Here is a 22,655-nt window from a genome sequence, read left to right as displayed (position 1 = left end):
GAGGTTATTGGTATTTCTCCTGGCAATCTTGATTCCAGCTTGTGCTTCTTCTAGCCCAGTGTTTCTCATGAAATATAGTAGGTGCTGAATAAAGACTAATAATAGTATTCAAATAGTTACCATCTCACAACCTATGGCCAGTCCTAGAAAGGACTAGCTCTGATTGAAATGCCTCTGGAAAGTGTTTCACATCGAGTCTGTCTGAGCAGTCACTTACTTCTATGTGTCATTTACTTATGTGATTCCTTCAACTCAGCTGTGGAGTGGAGAACCCAAGGATGGAGTTAGTGGCCTCAGGGAAAGTTCAGTGTTTGTTGTGGTAACACTTGCTGACAAGAAAGAATAGAAAATTGTGGGAGAGACAGGCTAATGGGGTTTACAGATGCTGCCTTCGATTCTGGAAGCAGCAGGGCTGTCACTGAGCAACAGGAGGCAACTACTGTCAGTGGGTGCCAGCTACTTCACAGGCAAAGCTTTACCAGACAGCTGTTGCTCGTGGTCTGCAAAAGACCTCACCCTTGCAGTGCTGAAGAACAACTTAAACCTCAAGGCCAGCCCACTGAGAAGGATTAATAGTGGAGAGAAAGTGGAAGGCACTGTTCATTGTGAGGAGTGGGGATTTAGCCACCTGCTTAGAGAGAAGGCTTACAGATCTTCCCTGTAGCTCAGATGGTAAAGAATCTGCCTACAATGCAGGAGACCTGGGTTCGATCCCCAGGTCAGGAAGATGCTCTGGAGAAGGGAATGGCAATCCACTCTAGCGTTCTTGCCTGGAGAATCCCATGGACAGAGGAGCCTGGCAGGCTACAGTTCATGGGATCACAAAGAGTCAGACACGACTGAGCGACTAAAGACTAACATTGCTTAGAGAGAAGGAAGATGCCGTGTAAGGAGAATTTTCTTCCATCTCACACATGGACACCAGCTTTGTCCATAAACTCGTTGTTATCCGGTTCTCAGGAAGTAGATTTATATTTACAATATTGTTTTCATTGTGTTCTATAAATTAGAAATAGTTCCAAATCAGTCATAGTTTTATTCTTTATTTACCCAAAGTGAGGATACTTATCCAGGTCTTCATTTACAGATTTAGGAATTGATTTAAGTTTTTCAGCTTTCACAATCGTTGGCTTTCAGACAATGATCTGATTAGTAAAAATGTGATTTGATTCAAGGTCCTTGGTAACAATTAATCGGGGGTGTGTAAAGTCAATACTCTTCTTTGCAGCCATCATATAGGAGGCTGGTCCAAGTGGTTAGCCCAGATATAAATCTGCTTTCATCACTGATTAAAGGCAAAAAATGTTAGAAGCCAGTCAGGCTGTTGACATACCAGAAAATGTCGACATTACCTTGAAGGGATGGACAGTTATTGTGAAGGGCCTCAGAGGCACCCTTTGGAGGGACTTCAATTACATCAAAGTAGAACTCAGTCTCCTTGAAAAGAAATAGAGGCTCCGTGTTGACAAATGGAGGGGAAACAGGAAGTGGCCACTGTTCGCACAATCTGTAGTCACTTACAGAACATGATCAAGGTGTTACACTGGGCTTCCATTACAGGATGAGGTCGGTGTATGCCCACTTCCCCATCAATGTTGTTATTCAGGAGAATGGTTCTCTTGTGGAAATCTGAACTTTTTTGGGTGAAAAATACATATGCAGGATTTGAATGAGGCCAGGGGTTGCCTGTTCAGTATCTCAAGCCCAGAAAGGTGAGTTGATTCTTGAAGGAAATGACATTGAACTTGTGTCAAATTCAGCTGCTTTGATTCAGCAAGCCACCACAGTTAAAAAACAAGGATATCAGAAAATTTGGGGGGTGGTATCTATGCTTCTGAAAAAGGAACAGTTCAGCAGGCTGATGAATAAGATCTCAGTGATCCTGCTGCAGAAACAAGATAGCAGATGGTTCTATGGACTCAGTTGTGATATTCTAAAGAGACAATAAAAACTCTTGGTTTGAGATTAAAAAAAAAAAAAAGCCAAAGGGAACAGAATGGTAATCTCAGATTATACAATGTCAGGTACTGGTATAGCCTAAAGTTTGTGACATGTGTGTGCACTGTGCATTATGTGTGTGTATGTGTACCAGATTATACATTGTATATATGTATGTGCTATATATGGGGCTTCCCAGGTGGTGCTGGTGGCAAAAATCCCACCTGCCAATGCAAGAGTTATAAGAGACACAGGTTCAGTCCCTAGGTCAGGAAGATCCCCTGAAGGAGGGCACAGCAACCCACTCTAGTATTCTTGCCTGGAGAATCTCATGGACAGAGAAACCTGGTGGGCTATAGTCCATAGGGTTGCAGAGAGTCAGACAGAACTGAAGTGACTTAGCATGCATGCATGCATGTATTTTATATATATGTATATATAATATCCTTTTTTATCGAAGGTCCTTGTGGTCAGGAGCTCCATCATCTTTTAGCCTTGGGCATAGTTTTGGCATGTAACCAATTAGCGAATGTTTGTAGAATTAATTTCATCCTACTTTGTAAGTAGTTAGTAAAAGTGAGCACTCAGCCATAAAATGTTAACTATGTGCCAGGTACTATTCTAAGTACTTTACATGTATTAACCTGTATTAGATTCACAAAAATGCTGCAAAGTAGGCACTATTACTATCATCCCATTGAAGAAACTGAAGCATGGAAAGGTCAAGTAACTTGCTCCAATTTGCACAGACAGGTAAAGGCAGAAATGGTATTTCAGCCCAGACAGTCTGGCTTTAGTGTTTGTGCTTTTAACCATTTTTTTGCCATGATACAGAGATAAAGAATTTAGTACTATAGTGGTGCTGAATCAGTCTGTAGGGGGTCCCTGCAGTAGCCAAAGATAGTTTATGAGAATCCAAATGAATACAAATAAGTTTAAGGCTATTACTTCCTCTTGTGAAAATACAAAGATGTTAAATATGGTCCAATTTTAAAGACAACCTATTGATCAGACATGAAATTCATTTTAGGAGTCCTGGGTGGCATTCCAAAAATTGATAGCCTCCAGAATAGCTGAGGTATAAGGAGGGAGGGTTTGTGGTGAGGCTGATACATGCCCACATGGCATGTTTAAAGGACTCTGAGGCTGTATGTTCTGGGCACAGTGCTTAGTGATCTATATGCACTGTATCATTTAATCATCACCAAATAGCAAGAAATCAATGTCATTACTTTTGTTTTCAGATGGGTAAACTGAGACTCGGAGAGTTTAAATAACCTTCCCAAGGTCACAGTTAGGATTAGAGGCTGGATTCAAATCCAGTTCTATCTGATTTTAAAGTTAAAGCTCTTATTGTAGTTCCATATAATACATATTGATAAGTCTGGTAAGAAGCAGCTTAATAGAAGAGGAAAGGAAGCAAAATATATTAACAGATGGTAGTGATTTCTGATGACAGGTGAGACCTAGGAGCATTACTTAATTTTAAGATTCTAAATGAAAATAAGGTATCATTTTTAGAGTAGTCAAAGAGACTGTGGCCTGAGACAAGGGAGACTCTGGGATAATAACCTTCAGTGGTGGTTCATACTTCTTATGCCTATGGAGCCAAGTCAGTTTGGTGGTTTGGGACTCATGAGGCTGATAGAGGATAAGTGGTCTCAGTCTCAGAAAAAAGGAGTGGCATAGGAGCATCTCCATATGTTCTTTCCAATGGACAGTTTCTCCTTCATTGGAAGAGAATCTAGGATATTGGAGAGTAAGATCTAAACTCAGAACTGAACATGATTCCCTGAGGTTCCTTGTCCCCAAAACAACTATACAGAAAATTGTCTCGGTCCATCTAGAAATTGAAAGATCTTTTCTAGGCGAGGTTGTCTAAACAACCTAATCTAGGAAGAGGCTTTGCCTAGGCAACTGAAAACTGGGAGTTGCCCTAAATTTATTCATATCAAAAACAAAAAAGAAGGGATAATAGACTGTTGGGGGGAATCAACGGGATGATTAGGACATATCTCTGACCCTTTGTAAAGACCACCATTACAAAATATTATAAGGCTCTATTTAATTTCCAGAGAACTTGTTTTAGGTGTGTGTCAGGCACTTATTTAGGTGCTAAAAAAATGACTCATGTTGCTTGGATTTAAATTCATATAATATTTTACAGTTTACAATGCATTAATGCACATTATTTTATCTTATTTTTAAAAACTATTATTGTGGTAAAAGTCATATAATATAAAACACTATCTTAACCATGTTTAACTGTACATTTCAGTGGCACTAAATACATTCACATTGTTGTGCAAGTCACACCATAATTTATGTCCCAAATCTTCAGTTCAGTCAGTTCAGTTCAGTTGCTCAGTCGTGTCCGACTCTTTGCGACCCCATGAATCACAGCACACCAGGCTTCCCTGTCCATCACCAACTCCCAGAGTTCATTCAACCTCACGTCCACAGAGTCGGTGATGCCATCCAGCCATCTCATCCTCTGTCGTCTACTTCTCCTCCTGCCCTTAATCCCTCCCAGCATTAGAGTCTTTTCCAGTGAATCAACTCTTGGCATGAGATGGCCAAAGTACTGGAGTTTCAGCTTTAGCCTCATTCCTTCCAAAGAACACCCAGGGCTAATCTCCTTTAGGATGGACTGGTTGGATCTCCTTGTAGTCCAAGGGACTCTCAAGAGTCTTTTCCAACACCACGTTTCAAAAGCATCAAATCTTTGGCACTCAGCTTTCTTCACAGTCCAACTCTCACATCCATACATGACCACTGGAAAAACTATAGCCTTGACTAGATGGACCTTTGTTGGCAAAGTAATGTCTCTGCTTTTCAATATGCTATCTAGGTTGGTCATAACTTTTCTTCCAAGAAGCAAGCGTCTTTCTATTTCATGGCTGCAACCGTCATCTGCAGTGATTTTGGAGCCCCCCAAAATAAAGTCTGACACTGTTTCCACTGTTTCCCCATCTATTTCCCATGAAGTGATGGGACCAGATGCCATGATATTCATTTTCTGAATGTTGAGCTTTAAGCCAACTTTTTCACTCTACTCTTTCACTTTCATCAAGAGGCTTTTTAGTTCCTCTTTATTTTCTGCCATAAGTGTTGTGTCATCTGCATATCTGAGGTTATTGATACTTCTCCCGGCAATCTTGATTCCAGCTTATGCTTCTTTCAGCCCATCGTTTCTCATGATGTACTCTGCAGAGAAGTTAAATAAGCAGCTGAATGCAGAGTTCCAAAGAATAGCAAGAAGAGATAAGAAAGCCTTCCTCAGCGATCAATGCAAAGAAATAGAGGAAAACAAAAGAATGGGAAAGACTAGAGATCTCTTCAAGAAAATTAGAGACACCAAGGGAACATTTCAAACAAAGATGGGCTTGACAAAGGACAGTAATGGTATGGACCTAACAGAAGCAGATGATATTAAGAAGAGGTGGCAAGAATACACAGAAGAACTATACAAAAAAGATCTTAACAACCAAGGTAATCACAATAGTGTGATCACTCACCTACAGCCAGACATTCTGGAATGTGAAGTCAAATGGGCCTTAGAAAGCATCACTACGAACAAAGCTAGTGGAGGTGATGGAATTCCAGTAGAGGTATTTCAAATCCTGAAAGATGATGCTGTGAAAGTGCTGCACTCAATATGCCAGGAAATTTGGAATACTCAGCAGTGGCCACAGGACTGGAAAAGGTCAGTTTTCATTCCAATCCCAAGGAAAGGCAATGCCAAAGAATGCCCAAACTACTGCACAATTGCACTCATCTCACACGCTAGTAAAGTAATGTTCAAAATTCTCCAAGCCAGGCTTCAGCAATACGTGAACTGTGAACTCCCAAATGTTCAAGCTGGTTTTAGAAAAGGCAGAGGAACCAGAGATCAAATTGCCAACATCCGCTGGGTCATGGAAAAAGCAAGAGAGTTCCAGAAAAACATCCATTTCTGCTTTATTGACTATGCCAAAGCCTTTGACTGTGTGAATCACAATAAACTGTGGAAAATTCTGAAAGAGATGAGAATACCAGACCACCTGACCTGCCTCTTGCGAAACCTATATGCAGGTCAGGAAGCAACAGTTAGAACTGGACATGGAACAACAGACTGGTTCCAAATAGGAAAAGGAGTACGTCAAGGCTGTATATTGTCCCCTTGCTTATTTAACTTATATGCAGAGTACATCATGAGAAACGCTGGGCTGGAAGAACACAAGCTGGAATCAAGATTGCTGGGAGAAATAGCAATAACCTCAGATATGCAGATGACACAACACTTATGGCAGAAAGTGAAGAGAAACCAAAAAGCCTCTTGATGAAAGTGAAAGTGGAGAGTGAAAAAGTTGGCTTAAATCTCAACATTCAGAAAACAAAGATCATGGCATCTGGTCCCATCACTTCATGGGAAATAGATGGGGAAACAGTGGAAACAGTATCAGACTTTATTTTGGGGGGGGGGCTCCAAAATCACTGCAGATGGTGATTGCAGCCATGAAATTAAAAGATGCTTACTCCTTGGAGTAACCTAGTACCCTATGACCAACCTAGACACCATATTGAAAAGCAGAGACATTACTTTGCCAACAAAGGTCCATCTAGTCAAGGCTATAGTTTTTCCTGTGGTCATGTATGGATATGAGAGTTGGACTGTGAAGAAAGCTGAGCACTGAAGAATTGATGCTTTTGAAACGTGGTGTTGGAGAAGTCTCTTGAGAGTCCCATGGACTCAAGGAGATCCAACCAGTCCATTCTGAAGGAGATCAGCCCTGGCATTTCTTTGGATGGAATGATGCTAAAGCTGAAACTCCAGTACTTTGGCCACCTCATGCAAAGAGTTGACTCTTTGGCAAAGACTCTCATGCTGGGAGGGATTGGGGGCAGGAAGAGAAAGGGATGACAGAGGATGAGATGGCTGGATGGCATCACTGACTCGATGGACGTGAGTCTGAGTGAACTCCGGGAGTTGGTGATGGACAGGGAGGCCTGGCATGCTGCGATTCATGGGGTTGCAAAGAGTCGGACATGACTGAGCGACTGAACTGAGCTGAACTGAGGTAGGGTGACAATATACGACCTTGATTACTCCTTTTCCTATTTGGAACCAGTCTGTTGTTCCATGTCCAGTTCTAACTGTTGCTTCCTGACCTGCATATAGGTTTCCCAAGAGGCAGGTCTGGTGGTCTGGTATTCTCATCTCTTTCAGAATTTTCCACAGTTTATTATGACTCACACAGTCAAAAGCTTTGGCAGTCAATAAAGCAGAAATAGATGTTTTTCTGGAACTCTCTTGCTTTTTCAATGATCCAGTGGATGTTGGCAATTTTATCTCTGGTTCCTCTGCTGCAAGGGTGCACAAGTGCGGCCAAGAGCAGCTACCCTATGTCCGAGGTCATGGGCAGAAGCTGGGAGGACCCCTTTCTCGAGGGGCGGAGACCAAGAGGAGCTACCCTACATGACCGAGGTCAGGGGCGACAGCCACGCAGAGCTACCCAGCGCCCAAGGTCAGGGGCGGTGGCCGAGAGTGCCAGGGTGCGACATCGCGGGCGCAGTGGAGAGGAGGTACCCCACGCCTGAGGCCAGGGGCGGAGGCCGGGAGGAGCAACCTCACGGCCAAGGAGCGGTGGCTGCATGGGCGCAGGAGGGCCTAGAGGAGCTATTCCATGTCCCAATTCTTACCATTTCCTAAACTGAAACTCTGTCCCTATTAAACACTAAGTCTGCACTCCCCAGTGTACATTATTTTATTGAACATTGAATTGATTCTGAGAGTTTGAAAGGACATGTATGTTTGATCCTACTTTAAAAGTAGGAAAGAAGTGACCCTTCAGTATTCTTCAAGTTGTTACCTGTGTTCTAAGCCTTGTCATGCTTTTCTTCAGTTTCCAAACTCGCAAAATTGGGCGATAATACTTCTTGTGTTTATGTTACTTGGATTTTTAAACCATTTGAAATCAGGGGACTAATTAATAAACTAATTATTAACCAGTAAAACTAATTAATATACAAATCCAGCTCACTAATTAGAGATAATTATTTATAAATATTGATTTTAAAACAATTTCCTATTGCTTTTCATTTTCTAAATTTTTTCTACTACAATTGAGGAGGCTGTACCAAAATAATAGAGTTTTCTAAGTCCCACAGCTGTAAGTAGTAAAAAGTTATGACTAAACCACAGTGTTTATATAGAGGTATCATCTGAGCATCATGTTTCTTTTCATCTAAATATTTAATTGGCCAAACTAATTTAAGAGGAACTGAGAAATGAGGGACCACGGAATTGTACTAATCTCTGGTGTGTGATGTTATAATAGCTGTATCTACATAAAAGCAGTGTCTAACGTGTTTGAATAGGCAATTCTGTTCTCCAGTAATATACCAGAAACATAAACATTTATAATGAAAAATATATATGCTTATGAGGCATATGTGTTTACTCTCGAAACACTGAAATTAGTAGATCCAACATTCAGGTCTCTGAAAAGTTTTGAGTTCCCTAAAAACAGCTTAGTGGTATAAATCCTACACTTTCTTCTAGCTACTACTGTATATAATATTTCCCCTTTACTGCCAACCTTCTTGAAAGAAAAATGGAAACTATGTCTTTCCACTGCCTCATTTTCCATTCCTTTCTCAGTGAACTACAATCTGGCTTTCAACACAGTCACTGTCTTGCTGAGTTTATATGTTAATTCTTAGATGGTAAAGGCAATGGACCCTATTGAATTTCTGATGTCCTGCAGTATTTGATATCATATGTTCTTTTGAAACTGTTTCTTAACCTTGGTGTGTATTCTCTTTCCTCTTGATTCCTCTTCTTTTCTAGATGCTGTATTTTAATCTCATTGAGCTACACTTACTTGGCCTATGCTGTAAAAGTTGATGATGCAGGAGATCCTATTCTTTTTTCTTTTTTTTTTTTTTGCTGTGCTACAGCATGTGGGATTTTAGTTGCCTGACCAGGAATCAAACCTGAGTCCCCTGTAGTGGAAGCTCAGAGTCTTAACCACTGGATCATCAGGGAAGTTCCTGAGATTCTATTCTTGATCTTTACTTTTCTCCTTCTAGTAGTGCTCTAGACGATAGTTATCTTGTCTGTTCCCATGCCTTCATTATCACCTCTACATTCAGTAGTTCCAAAATTTCTACATATAGGTATGTCTTTCCTTGACCTCTCTCTTACATTATAGACCTCTGTAGATGTTTATTGAAACTTAAGAGTTCATTACTGAAAATTTTCTTATCAATATTCCATTCATCCATCTATATATTTATATATCTATTCATTTATTCATTTACCATAGCTTTTTGTATGTACCATAAGCATCATAAACTAACATGTGAAAACCAAACCCTTCACATAGCATATTTTTCTTGTTTCTTTTCTACTTGGTGACTGGAAATTTCATCCACTCAGTTATACAAGTTAAAAAAATCTAGTGAGTATTTGATCCATTAGGCTGGAATCCGTAGAGTAGGAACCTTGTCTTGGCATTTTTTTTTTTTAACTCTCCTCAGGTGTTTCTAATGTGCATCCAGGGTTGAGAGATCTGCTGTAGATCAGTGCTGTATCAGTTCTAGTGTGCAAATAATCACCTAGGGATCTTGTTAAACTGCAGATTCTGATTGAGTAGGTCTGGGTCATGGCCTGAGTTTCTCTGCATTTCTAATAAGCTCCCAGGTGATGACAGATGCTATTTGTCTGCGGGCAAATGTTGAATATTAAGACTAGATGATTTTGTGATAATATCGCCACACTTCCTGCTCTCGCTTAGGATTTCCTTGGTGGAATATGTGGAACATTCCAAATATAAAATGTGGGTTCTTTTACCATGTTTCTAGCAGTAACTTTTGTGCCTCAATTTATTTACCAAGCTTTGAAGCTTGATGCCTTTTTAGATATTTTTCCCAACATGAATTGGTTAGATTAAACAGCGTTAGGGTATATTAGTACTAAAATGAATAGAACAATACAATGGAGTGTATTCCAATTATTAATGTATTAGTTTGTCCCTTGCTGGCACACAGGTCACAACACAAACTCCCTTAAATTTAAATTCTCAGATAATTTGAGGTTCCCTGGTAGACAAAGCATAGAGCAAAAATATCATAGAAACTTTGGTGTTTTCTAAGAAAGGGACTTTTGATCTCTGGTTCCTCTGCCTTTACTAAATTCAGCTTGAACATCTGGAAGTTCACAGTTCATGTACTGTTGAAGTATGGCTTGGAGAATTTTGAGCATTGCTTTGCTAATGTGTGAAATGAGTGCATTTGTACGGGAGTTGGAATGTTCTTTGGCATTGCTTTTCTTTGGAATTGGAATGAAAACTGACCTTTTCCAGTCCTGTGGCCACTGCTGAGTTTTCCAAATTAGCTAGCATATTGAATGCAGCACTTTCATAGCATCATCATTTAGGATTTGAAATAGCTCAACTGGAATTCCATCACCTCCACTGGCTTTGTTCATAGTGATGCTTCCTAAGGCCCACTTGACTTCGCATTCCAGGATGTCTGGCTCTAGGTGAGTGATCACCTAGAGCAGTGATTACCAGAAAACCATCTACTGTTTATTGACTCTGTCAAAGACTTTGACTGTGTGGATCACAACAAACTATGGAAAATTCTTCAAGAGATGGGAATATCAGACCACCTTAGCTCCTCCTGAGAAATCTTTATACAGGTCAGGAAACAACAGTTAGAACCAGACATGGAACAATGAACTGGTACCATTTGGGAAAGGAATATATAAAGGCTGTATATTGTCACCCTGCTTATTTAACTTATATGCAGAGTACATCATGTGAAATGCTGGGCTGGATGAAGCACAAGCTGAAGTCAAGATTGCTGGGAGAAATATCAATAATTTCATATATGCATATGACACCACCCTTATGGTAGAAAGTGAAGAACTAGAGTCTTTTGATGAAAGTGAAAGAGGAGAGTGAAAAAATTGGCTTTAAACTCAACATTCAGAAAACTAAGATCATGGCATCTGGTCCTATTCAGTTCAGTTCAGTTCAGTCGCTCAGTCATGTCCGACTCTTTGTGACCCCATGAATTGCAGCACACCAGGCCTCCCTGTCTATCACCAACTCCTAAAGTTCCCCCAAACCCACATCCATCGAGTCGGTGGTGACATCCAGCCATCTCATCCTCTGTCATTCCCTTCTCCTCCTGCCCCCAATACCTCCTATCAGAGTCTTTTCCAATGAGTCAACTCTTCGCATGAGGTGGCCAAAGTAGTGGAGTTTCAGCTTTAGCATCATTCATTCCAAAGAACACCCAGAACTGATCTCCTTTAGAATGGACTGGTTGGATCTCCTTGCAGTCCATGGGACTCTCAAAAGTCTTCTCCAACACCACAGTTCAAAAGCATCAATTCTTCGGTGCTCAGCCTTCTTCACAGTCCAACTCTCACACCCATACATGACTACTGGAAAAACCATAGCCTTCAATAGATGGACCTTTGTTGGCAAAGTAATGTCTCTGCTTTTCAATATGCTATCTAGTTTGGTCATAAATTTCCTTCCAGGGAGTAAGCATCTTTTAATTTCATGGCTGCAGTCACCATCTGCAGTGATTTTGGAGCCCCCCCCCAAAATAAAGTCTGACACTGTTTCCACTGTTTCCCCATCTATTTCCCATGAAGTGATGGGACCAGATGCCATGATGTTTGTTTTCTGAATGTTGAGCTTTAAGCCAACTTTTTCAGTCTCCTCTTTCACTTTCATCAAGAGACTTTTTAGGTCCTCTTCACTTTCTGCCATAAGGGTGGTGTCATCTGCATATCTGAGGTCATTGATATTTCTGGCAATCTTGACTCCAGCTTATGCTTCTTCCAGCCCACCGTTTCTCATGATGTACTCTGCATATAAGTTAAATAAGCAGGGTGACAATATACAGCCTTGACCTACTCCTTTTCCTATTTGGAACCAGTCTGTTCCATGTCCAGTTCTAACTGTTGCTTCCTGACCTGCATATAGGTTTCTCAAGAGGCAGGTCAGGTGGTCTGGTATTCCCATCTCTTTCAGAATTTTCCACAGTTTATTGTGATCCAATCTGGTCCTATTACTTCTTGGCAAATAGATGGGGGAAACAATGGAAACAGTAACAGACTTTATTTCTTTCAGTTTCAAAATCACTGCAGATGGTGACTGCAGCCATGAAATTAAAAGGTGCTTGCTCCTTGGAAGAAAAGCTATGATCAACCTAGACAGCATATTAAAAATCAGAGGCATTACTTTGCCAACAAATGTCCATCTAGTCAAAGCTATGGTTTTTCCAGTGGTCATGTATGGATGTGAGAGTTGAACTCTAAAGAAAGCTGAGCACCAAAGAATGATGCTTTTGAACTCTGGTGTTGGAGAAGACCCTTGAGAGTCCCATGGACTTCAAGGAGATCTAACCAGTCAATTCTAAAGGAAATCAGTCCTGAATAGTCATTGGAAGGATTGATGCTGAGGCTGAAACTCCAATATTTTGGCCAACTGATGTGAAGGACTGACTCATTGGAAAAGACACTGATGTTGGGAAAGATTGAAGGCAGGAGGAGAAGGGGATGACAGAGGATGAGATCATCGGATAGCATCACTGACTCGGTGGACATGAGTTTGAGTAGGCTCCAGGAGTTGGTGATGACCAGGGAAGCCTGGCATGCTGCAGTCATGGGATTGCAAAGGGTCAGACACAACTGAGCAACTGAGCTGAACTGAAGAAAGGAGCTTAAAATAAAACAGAAGCTTTTATTTCAAAGATCATTCTTTTATTTGTTAACCAATAGAGAATAATCAGTGCTGGCCAAGGGAATAAGAAATTGGGTCAGTTATGATGGTCACTGGTGTCTCAGCTCCTTTTCTTTTTTTTCAGCTCCTGTCTTTGATCAGTGATATTCTTAGTCATGACTTTTGGCTTTTGACATACAGCCTGATGTTACTGAAGTTGGCCTGAGTGCCTTATCACTTTCCAAACACTGCAGGCCACCATTAGCTTACATAATTAAGAGTTGGATAAATCTTCCCTTTCCAAGATACTGTCACGAATTTGAAGGGTTTAGAAAGAATTTAAATAATTTGGATAACTTTGCAAACTCCTTATTGAGATTGATCAGAAAGACTCTAAACAAAGATACTTTTAAAACAAAAGATTCACAGACAAGCAAGTTTTCAAAATGGCTTCTTTTAGAAAAATCTTACAGCTAAATTTGTTTCTAATCTTGATTTGTCTGATTCAAGAAATCTACAAATGAAACATATAGATTTTAAACAGCTATACCCCTCCTTCACCATAAACCATATTGACAATATACTTGCAGTCACTTAATAGTATTAAAATCAATATCTTGAAACAAAGAACAAAGGGGACTGTCAGCTAAAAGCCTGAGCAAAGCAAAGATCCATTGAAAATCATACTTCATTTGTAGGGGAGAGGTGAAACTTACTTGGCTTGAATAAAATTAAAATCATCTAATCTTTTGTTCGTTTAAAAAATTGAACCTCTTAAATGGTGACTTAGACATGGTGTTATGGTTTATCAAGTTCAGAAGATAACACTAATTTCAAAGCTTTAAAATTCCATTTAAATGCAACCAACCAGTTTTCTAAATATTTAAGAAAGTAAATGATGCTCCATCACTTCATAGCCTCTACAAGCTGTTGTACCCTGGACTGGAAATGCTGTCTTCGGTTGAGACAGTTCTTACCAAGAAAATAGCTGTGAGCATCTTCTTTTCTGTTATACGTATAACCTCCATGAGGATAGAGTCCTTAGATGCTTTTGTTCAAAGTTCTATTCCAGTTCAAGAACAATGTCTGGCTTGTATGAGACATTGAATAGATGGTGAATGAATACCCACTACGAGTGCCCCTGTTAGCTTCCACTCCAGAGTACTGTCAAAGTGCCAGTTGTCAATGAAGTCTTTCTGAGTTCAGCCTCCTACATGGGGCCAGTTCGTTGATTTATAAATAAGAAGCAGAAATAGCTCCATTTTCTTTTCTGTCTAGGACTCCTGAAAAGCCAGCTGAGAAAGAACTGCGTTTTCAACTCACCACGATAGCAGTCCTTTACCTCTATTTTCCCCTTAATATCCATGGCTTCTGCAAAACCTGTGCTAATTTCCAAACTATACTGTGGCTTTCAGGTTCTTCCAGAAATTACGTGCATAACTAACTCTCCAGCCTCATGCAGCACAACTCTTCCTCATGTGATCAGTGGTCCTGCTATATGAGTCTCCTTTCATCACCAGGATTTTCACTTCTCTAAATATTCCGTTTGGTTCTAGAAGTATCTTCCATTTCTTCCTCACTATGTTCACGTTTTTTCTTTACATACTTGAACATTTTTCTAATAGGTGTTTCACATCCTTGTCTGCCAATTTTATTATCTTTATTATTTTTTAGTCTGTTTCTATTATTTTCCAACATCTTTGCATTTGTTGATTGGGTGCTGTCCATTGTGACTTTTATGTTGTTGAATATCTAGATTTTGGTTTGTTCTGTTAGGCAGTTAGGTTACTTGTGGTCCTTTTCAGGCTTGTTTTGAGTTCCATACGGAAAGATCTAGCATCACCTTTATTCTAGGGGTGATTTAGCCCCACTACTAAGGTAGACCAGAAATATTGGTCTTCTTTCTTTTCTTCAAGCATGTTCTACTCTTTCTTTTATCTGAGTTTGGCACATTCTGAATCTCTCTAAGCTAGCTTTGTCCTGTATATGCCTCCCTCAGACTCTGAACTTTCCATTTTGAAATTAAATTGTGATTACATATATGTATGTGTGTGTGAGAGAGAGAGAGATGAATGCCATTTCCACTACATTGTAAACTCCATGACAAAAGGGAAATTAGCAAAGGACAGACATCTTTTCCCATGAAACAAATGACATATTTCAGGACTAGTGCAGAAATTATTTTCCTAATGAGAACATTGTTAGTGAAAAGAATCAGTCAAGTACCAACACATTAACCAGGGAGAAGGTAGTAGAGATGTCAATTATTTTCTATGTTAATAATTTCTTTTCATTTTCCACACTTCCTTCTGAAGTTTTTGCTCCCATAGATCCCATTAACGAGCAGTCATTTTGATATTTTCCTGGTCTCCAGTGGCCAAACTGGGGAAGGAAAAGTGTCATAAAGTAAGCCAACCATATTCTGTATTTCAGATATAATAGTTCTGTTTTTCCTTCTTGAGGCCAAGCTATCCCCCCAGTGGGACTGAGCCACTGGGCAGTAGACTCAGTTGATATCTTGGCTGTCTGTCAGAACATGATGCCCAGAGGATATATTGTTGTCAATCAGGCCCAGAATGGGCTAGCAGTTAGGTGTAGTGGAGATAAGCAGGCCAAGTTGTGAGCAGGAAACATGGAGAGACACATGTCAATGTGGTTAATATTAAGCAGCTCTGGGCATAAGGTGCCATGTCCCAATTACAAAGTGAAGAGTTCATTGGAAGACTTGTGTTCCCCTTGTGATTGGTTATATTAATTTCCTAGGGCTGCCATAACAGATGACTACTGCATGGTGGCTTACAACAGTAGAAACTTCATTGTTCTGGAGGCCAGAAGTCTGAAATGAAGGTGTCAGTAGGATTGCTTCCTTTTGGAGGCTCTGAGGAGGAGTCTGCTCCATGACACTCTCCTAGCTTCTGGTTGGCACTGGTGGTCCTTGACATGCATGCCTTGAATTACAGGCACATCATTCCAATCTCTGCCTCTGTCTTCACATAGCCTTTCTCTTTGTGCTTCTCCTGTGTCTCTGGGTGTTTCAAATCTGCCACTCCTTTTTCTTACAAGGACACCACTCATTGGATTTAAGACCTACCCTAAATCCAGAATTGTCTCATTTTGAGATCTTTAATTATCTTTACAAAGACACTAATCCCGAATGGATTCATATCCATAGGTACTGAAGTGGTTGGGACTTAGGTGAATATTTCTGATCCATTATTAAACCAATGATATTGTTAAAAGCAGGACTGAATCCTAGCTTAGAAAAACAAGGGTCCAGATAAGGGACGAAGTCATAACTTCAGTTCAGCTCAGACGTCTATCGTACCCAACACATTGTAACCCCATGGACTGCAGCATGCCAGGCCTCCCTGTCCGTTACCAAGACCCAGAGTTTATTCAAACTCATGTTCATTGAGTCAGTGATGCCATATAACCATCTCATTCTCTGCCGTTCCCTTCCCCTCCCGCCTTCAATCTTTCCCAGCACCAGGGTCTTTTCCAATGAGTTAGTTCTTCATATCAGGTGGCCAAAGTATTGGACTTTCAGCTTCAGATCAGTCCTTCCAATGAATATTCAGGACTGATTTCCTTCAGGATTTCCTTAGGATTGACTTGTTGGATCTCCTTGCAGTCCAAGGGACTCTCAAGAGTCTTCTCCAACACCACAGTTCAAAAGCATCAATTCTTCAATGCTGAGCTTTCTTTATAGTTCAACTCTCATAAACATACATGACTACTGGAAAAACCATAGCCTTGACTAGATGGACCTTTGTTGGCAAAGTAATATCTCTACTTTTGAATATGCTGTCTAGGTTGGTCATAACTTATCTTCCAACGAGCAAGTGTCTTTTAATTTCATGGCTACAGTCACCATTTGTAGTGATTTTGGAGAAATAAAGTCTGTCACTGTTTCCTCTGTTTCCTCATCTATTTGCCATGAAGTGATGGGACCAGATGTAATAATCTTAGTTTTCAGAATGTTGAGTTTTAAGCCAACTTTTTCACTCTTCTCTTTCACTTTCATCAAGAGATTCTTTAGTTCTTCTTCGCTTTCTGCCATAAGTGTGGTATCATCTGCATGTCTGAGGTTATTGATATTTCTCTGGGCAATCTTGATTCCAACCTGTGTTTCATCCAGCCTAGCATTTGTTATGATGTACTCTACATATGTTAAATAAGCAGGGTGACAATATACAGCCTTAACACACTCGTTTCCCTATTTGGAACCAGTCTGTTGTTCCATGTCCAGTTCTAACTGTTGCTTCCTGACCTGCATACAGATTTCTCAGGAGGCAGGTAAGTTGCTCTGGTATTCCCATATCTTTTGGAATTTTCCAGAGTTTGTTGTGAGTCCACAGAGTCAAAGGCTTGGGAATAGTCAATAAAGTAGAAATTCATGTTTTTCTGGAACTCTCTTGCTTTTCCCACGATCCAACAGATGCTGGCAATTTGATCTCTGGTTCCTCTGCCTTCTAAATCCAGCTTGAACATCTAGAAGTTCACGGTTCACATATTACTGAAGCCTGGCTTTGAGAATTTTGACCATTACTTTGCTAGCGTGTGAGATGACTGCAATTGTGCAGTAGTCTGAGCATTCTCTGGCATTGCCTTTCTTTGGGATTGGAATGAAAACTGACCTTTTCCAGTCCCATGGCCACTGTTGCATTTTCCTCATTTGCTGGCATATTGAGTGCAGCACTTTCACAGCATCATCTCTTAGGATTTGCAATAGCTCAACTGGAATTCCATCTCCTCCACTAGCTTTTTTTGTAGTAATGCTTCCTAAAGACCACTTGACTTTGCACTCCAGGATGTCTGGCTCTTGGTGAGTGAATACATCGTCGTGATTATCTGGGTAATGAAGATCTTTTTTGTATGGTTCTTCTGTGTTTTCTGGAGAAGGGCATGGCAACCCACTCCAGTATTGTTGCCTGGAGGATCCCTTGGACAGAGGAGCCTGGTTGGCTACAGTCCATGTGGTGCAAAGAGTTGGACATGACTAAGTGATGAACACACTATTCTGTGTATTCTTGCCACCTCTTCTTAATATATTCTGCTTCTGTTAGGTCCATACATTTCTGTCCTTTATTGAGCCCTGTCCTTTATCTTTGCATGAAATGTTCCTTTGATATCTCTCATTTTCTTGAAGAGATCTCTAATCTGTCCCATTCTATTGTTTTCCTCTATTTCTTTGCACTGGTCACTGAGGAAGGCCTTCTTATCTCTCCTTACTATTCTTTGGAACTCTGCATTCAGATGGATATATCTTTCCTTTTCTCCTTTGCCTTTCATTCTCTTTTATTCACAGCTGTTTTTAAGGCCTCCTTAAACAACCATTTGGCCTTTTTGCATTTCTTTTGCTTGGGGATGGTCTTGATCCCTGCCTCCTGTACAATGTCACGAACCTACATCCATAGTTCTTCACACACTCTGTCAGATCTAGTCCCTTAAATCTATTTCTCAACTCCACTGTATAATCATAAGGGATTTGATTTAGATCATACCTGAATGGTCTAGTGGTTTTCCCCTCCTTTCTTCTATTTAAGTCTGGATTTGGCAATAAGGAATTCATGGTCTGAGCCACAGACAGCTCCTGATCTTATTGTTGCTGACTGTATAGAGCTTCTCCATCTTTGGCTGCAAAGAATATAATCAGTCTGATTTAAATATTGACCATCTAGTGATGTCCATGTGTAGAGTCTTCTCTTGTGTTGTTGTCAGAGGGTGTTTGCTATGACCAGTGCATTCTCTTGGCAAAACTCTATTAGCCTTTGCTCTGCTTCATTCTGTACTCCAAGGGCAAATTTGCCTGTTACTCCAGGTATTTCTTGACTTCCTACTTTTGCATTCCAGTCCCCTAAATGAAAAGGACAACTTTTTTGGGTGTTAGTTCTAGAAGGTCTTGTAGATCTTCATAGAACCATTCAACTTCAGCTTTTCAGCATTACTCCTTGGGGCACAGACTTGGACTACTGTGATATTGAGTGGTTTGCCTTGGAAACAAACAGAGATCATTCTGTCGTGTTTGAGAATGCATCCAAGTACTCCATTTCAGACTCTTTCATTGACTATGATGCTACTCCATTTCTTCTAAGGGATTCTTGCCCACAGTAGTAGGTTAATGGTCATCTTAAACTCACCCATTCCAGTCCATTTTAGTTTTATGATTCCTAAAATGTCAATGTTCACTCTTGCCATCTCCTGTTTGACCACTGCCAATTTGCCTTGATTCATGGACCTAGCATTCCAGGTTCTTATGCAATACTGTTCTTTTTTTTTTTCCTGTTTTTCACAAATTTCATTAATGAATGTTTTATTATTATTATTATTTTTTGGTTTTGGCTATCCTTTTTTAAAAAAATTTTTTTATTTTTACTTTATTTTACTTTACAATACTGTATTGGTTTTGCCATACATTGACATGAATCCACCACGGGTGTACATGTGTTCCCAAACATGAACCCCCCTCCCACCTCCCTCCCCATAACATCTCTCTGGGTCATCACTGTGCACCAGCCCCAGGCATGCTATATCCTGCGTCGGACATAGACTGGCAATTAGATTCTTACATGCTAGTATACATGTTACAATGCCATTCTCCCAAATCATCCCACCCTCTCCCTCTCCCTCTGAGTCCAAAAGTCCATTATACACATCTGTGTCTTTTTGCTGTCTTGCATACAGGGTCATCATTACCATCTTTCTAAATTCCATATATATGTGTTAGTATACTGTATTGGTGTTTTTCTTTCTGGCTTACTTCACTCTGTATAATCGGCTCCAGTTTCATCCATCTCATCAGAACTGATTCAAATGAATTCTTTTTAACGGCTGAGTAATACTCCATTGTGTATATGTACCACTGCTTTCTTATCCATTCATCTGCTGATGGACATCTAGGTTGTTTCCATGTCCTGGCTATTATAAACAGTGCTGTTATGAACATTGGGATACATGTGTCTCTTTCAATTCTGGTTTCCTCAGTGTGTATGCCCAGCAGTGGGATTGCTGGGTCATAAGGCAGTTCTATTTGCAATTTTTTAAGGACTCTCCACACTGTTCTCCATAGTGGCTGTACTAGTTTGCATTCCCACCAACAGTGTAGGAGGGTTCCCTTTTCTCCACACCCTCTCCAGCATTTATTGCTTGTAGATTTTTGGATCGCAGCCATTCTGACTGGTGTGAAGTGGTACCTCATTGTGGTTTTGATTTGCATTTCTCTGATAATCAGTGATGTTGAGCATCTTTTCATGTGTTTGTTAGCCATCCGTACGTCTTCTTTGGAGAAATGTCTATTTAGTTCTTTGGCCCATTTTTTGATTGGGTTGTTTATTTTTCTGGAATTGAGCTGCATAAGTTGCTTGTATATTTTTGAGATTAGTTGTTTGTCAGTTGCTTCATTTGTTATTATTTTCTCCCATTGAGAAGGCTGTCTTTTCACCTTGCTTATATTTTCCTTTGTTGTGCAGAAGCTTTTAATTTTAATTAGATCCCATTTGTTTATTTTTTGCTTTTATTTCCAGAATTCTGGGACGTGGATCATAGAGGATCCTGCTGTGATTTATGTTGAGAGTGTTTTGCCTATGTTCTCCTCTAGGAGTTTTATAGTTTCTGGTCTTACATTTAGATCTTTAATCCATTTTGAGTTTATTTTTGTGTGTGGTGTTAGCAAGTGATCTAGTTTCATTCTTTTACAAGTGGTTGACCAGTTTTCCCAGCACCACTTGTTAAAGAGATTGTCTTTACTCCATTGTATATTCTTGCCTCCTTTGTCAAAGATAAGGTGTCCATAGGTGTGTTTATTTATCTCTGGGCTTTCTATTTTGTTCCATTGATCTATATGTCTGTCTTTGTGCCAGTACCATACTGTCTTGATGACTGTGGCTTTGTAGTAGAGCCTGAAGTCAGGCAAGTTGATTCCTCCAGTTCCATTCTTCTTTCTCAAGATTGCTTTGGCTATTCGAGGTTTTTTGTATTTCCATACAAATCTTGAAATTATTTGTTCTAGTTCTGTGAAAAATGTGGCTGGTAGCTTGATAGGGATTGCATTGAATTTGTAAATTGCTTTGAGTAGTATACTCATTTTCACTATATTGATTCTTCCGATCCGTGAACATGGTATATTTCTCCATCTATTACTGTCCTCTTTGATTTCTTCCATCAGTGTTTTATAGTTTTCTATATATAGGTCTTTAGTTTCTTTAGGTAGATATATTCCTAAGTATTTTATTCTTTTCATTGCAATGTTTGCAGATGACATGATCCTCTACATGGAAAACCCTAAAGACTCCACCAGAAAATTACTAGAGCTAATCAATGAATATAGTAAAGTTGCAGGATATAAAATCAACACGCAGAAATCCCTTGCATTCCTATACACGAATAATGAGAAAGTAGAAAAAGAAGTTAAGGAAACAATTCCATTCACCATTGGCCCATTTTTTGATTGGGTCGTTTAGTTTTCTGGAATGAGCTGCATAAGTTGCTTGTATATTTTTGAGATTAGTTGTTTGTCAGTTGCTTCATTTGCTATTATTTTCTCCCATTCAGAAGGCTGTCTTTTCACCTTGCTTGTATTTTCCTTTGTTGTGCAGAAGCTTTTAATTTTAATTAGATCCCATTTGTTTATTTTTGCTTTTATTTCCAGTATTCTGGGAGGTGGATCATAGAGGATCCTGCTGTGATTTATGTCAGAGAGGGTTTTGCCTATATTCTCCTCTAGGAGTTTTATAGTTTCTGGTCTTACATTTAGATCTTTAATCCATTTTGAGTTTATTTTTGTGTGTGGTGTTAGAAAGTGATCTAGTTTCATTCTTTTTTCAAGTGGTTGACCAGTTTTCCCAGCACCACTTTTTAAAGAGATTGTCTTTACTCCATTGTATATTCTTGCCTCCTTTGTCAATGATAAGGTGTCCATATGTGTGTGGATTTATCTCTGGGCTTTCTATTTTGTTCCATTGATCTATATGTCTGTCTTTGTGCCAGTACCATACTGTCTTGATGACTGTGGCTTTGTAGTAGAGCCTGAAGTCAGGCAAGTTGATTCTTCCAGTTCCATACAGCATTCAACTTTACTTCCATCACCAGTCACATCCACAACTGGGTGTTATTTTTGCTTTGGCTCTGTCTCTTCATTCTTTCTGGAGTTATTTCTCCACTGATCTCCAGTAGCATATTGGGCACCTACTGACCTGGGGAGTTCATCTTTCAGCATCCTATCTTTTTGCCTTTTCACACTGTTCATAGGGTTCTCAAGGCAAGAGTACTGAAGTGGTTTGCCATTCCTTTCTCCAGTGAACCACGTTTTGTCAGAACTCTCCACTATGACCCATCCATCTTGGGTGGCCTTACATGGCATGGCTCATAGTTTTATTAAGTTAGACAAGTCTGTGGTCCATGTGATCAGTTTGGTTAATTTCCTGTGATTGTGATTTTCAGTCTGTCTGCCCTCTGATGGAGAAGGATAAGAGGCTTATAGAAGCTTCCTGATGGGAGAGACTGACTGAGGGGGAAGCTGGGTCTTGTTCTGATGGGAAGGACCATGCTCAGTAAATCTTTAATCCAATTTCTGTTGAAGGGTGGGGCTGTGTTTCCTCCCTGTTATTTACCTGGAGCCAAATTATGGTAATGAAGATAATGGCTACCTTCTTCAAAAGGTCATAGCACTGGTCATAGCAAATACCCTCTTCCAACAACACAAGAGAAGACTCTATATTGGACATCAGCAAATGGTCAATACTGAAATCAGGTTGATTATATTCTTTGCAGCCCAAGATGGAGAAGCTCTAAAAAGGCAGCAAAAATAAGACAAGGCTCAGATCATGAACTCCTTATTGCCAAATCCAGACTTAAATTGGAGAAAGTAGGGAAAATCTCTAGACCATTCCGATATGAACTAAATCAAATCCATTATCATTATACAGTGGAAGTGAGAAATAGATTCAAGAGATTAGATCTGATAGAGTGTGTGAAGAACTATGGATGGAGGCT

The 22,655-nt window shown here is 40.0% G+C and overlaps 1 pseudogene; it reads left to right on the top strand.

Annotated features, from left to right (window-relative positions):
- On the top strand, positions 1,303–1,889 carry LOC102177591 (annotated as a pseudogene).

Source organism: Capra hircus, chromosome 28, assembly GCF_001704415.2.
Source record: "Capra hircus breed San Clemente chromosome 28, ASM170441v1, whole genome shotgun sequence".
NCBI lineage: Eukaryota > Metazoa > Chordata > Mammalia > Artiodactyla > Bovidae > Capra > Capra hircus.
The sequence above is the reverse complement of the archived record's forward strand: the minus strand, read 5'-3'. Positions and strand labels throughout refer to the sequence as shown.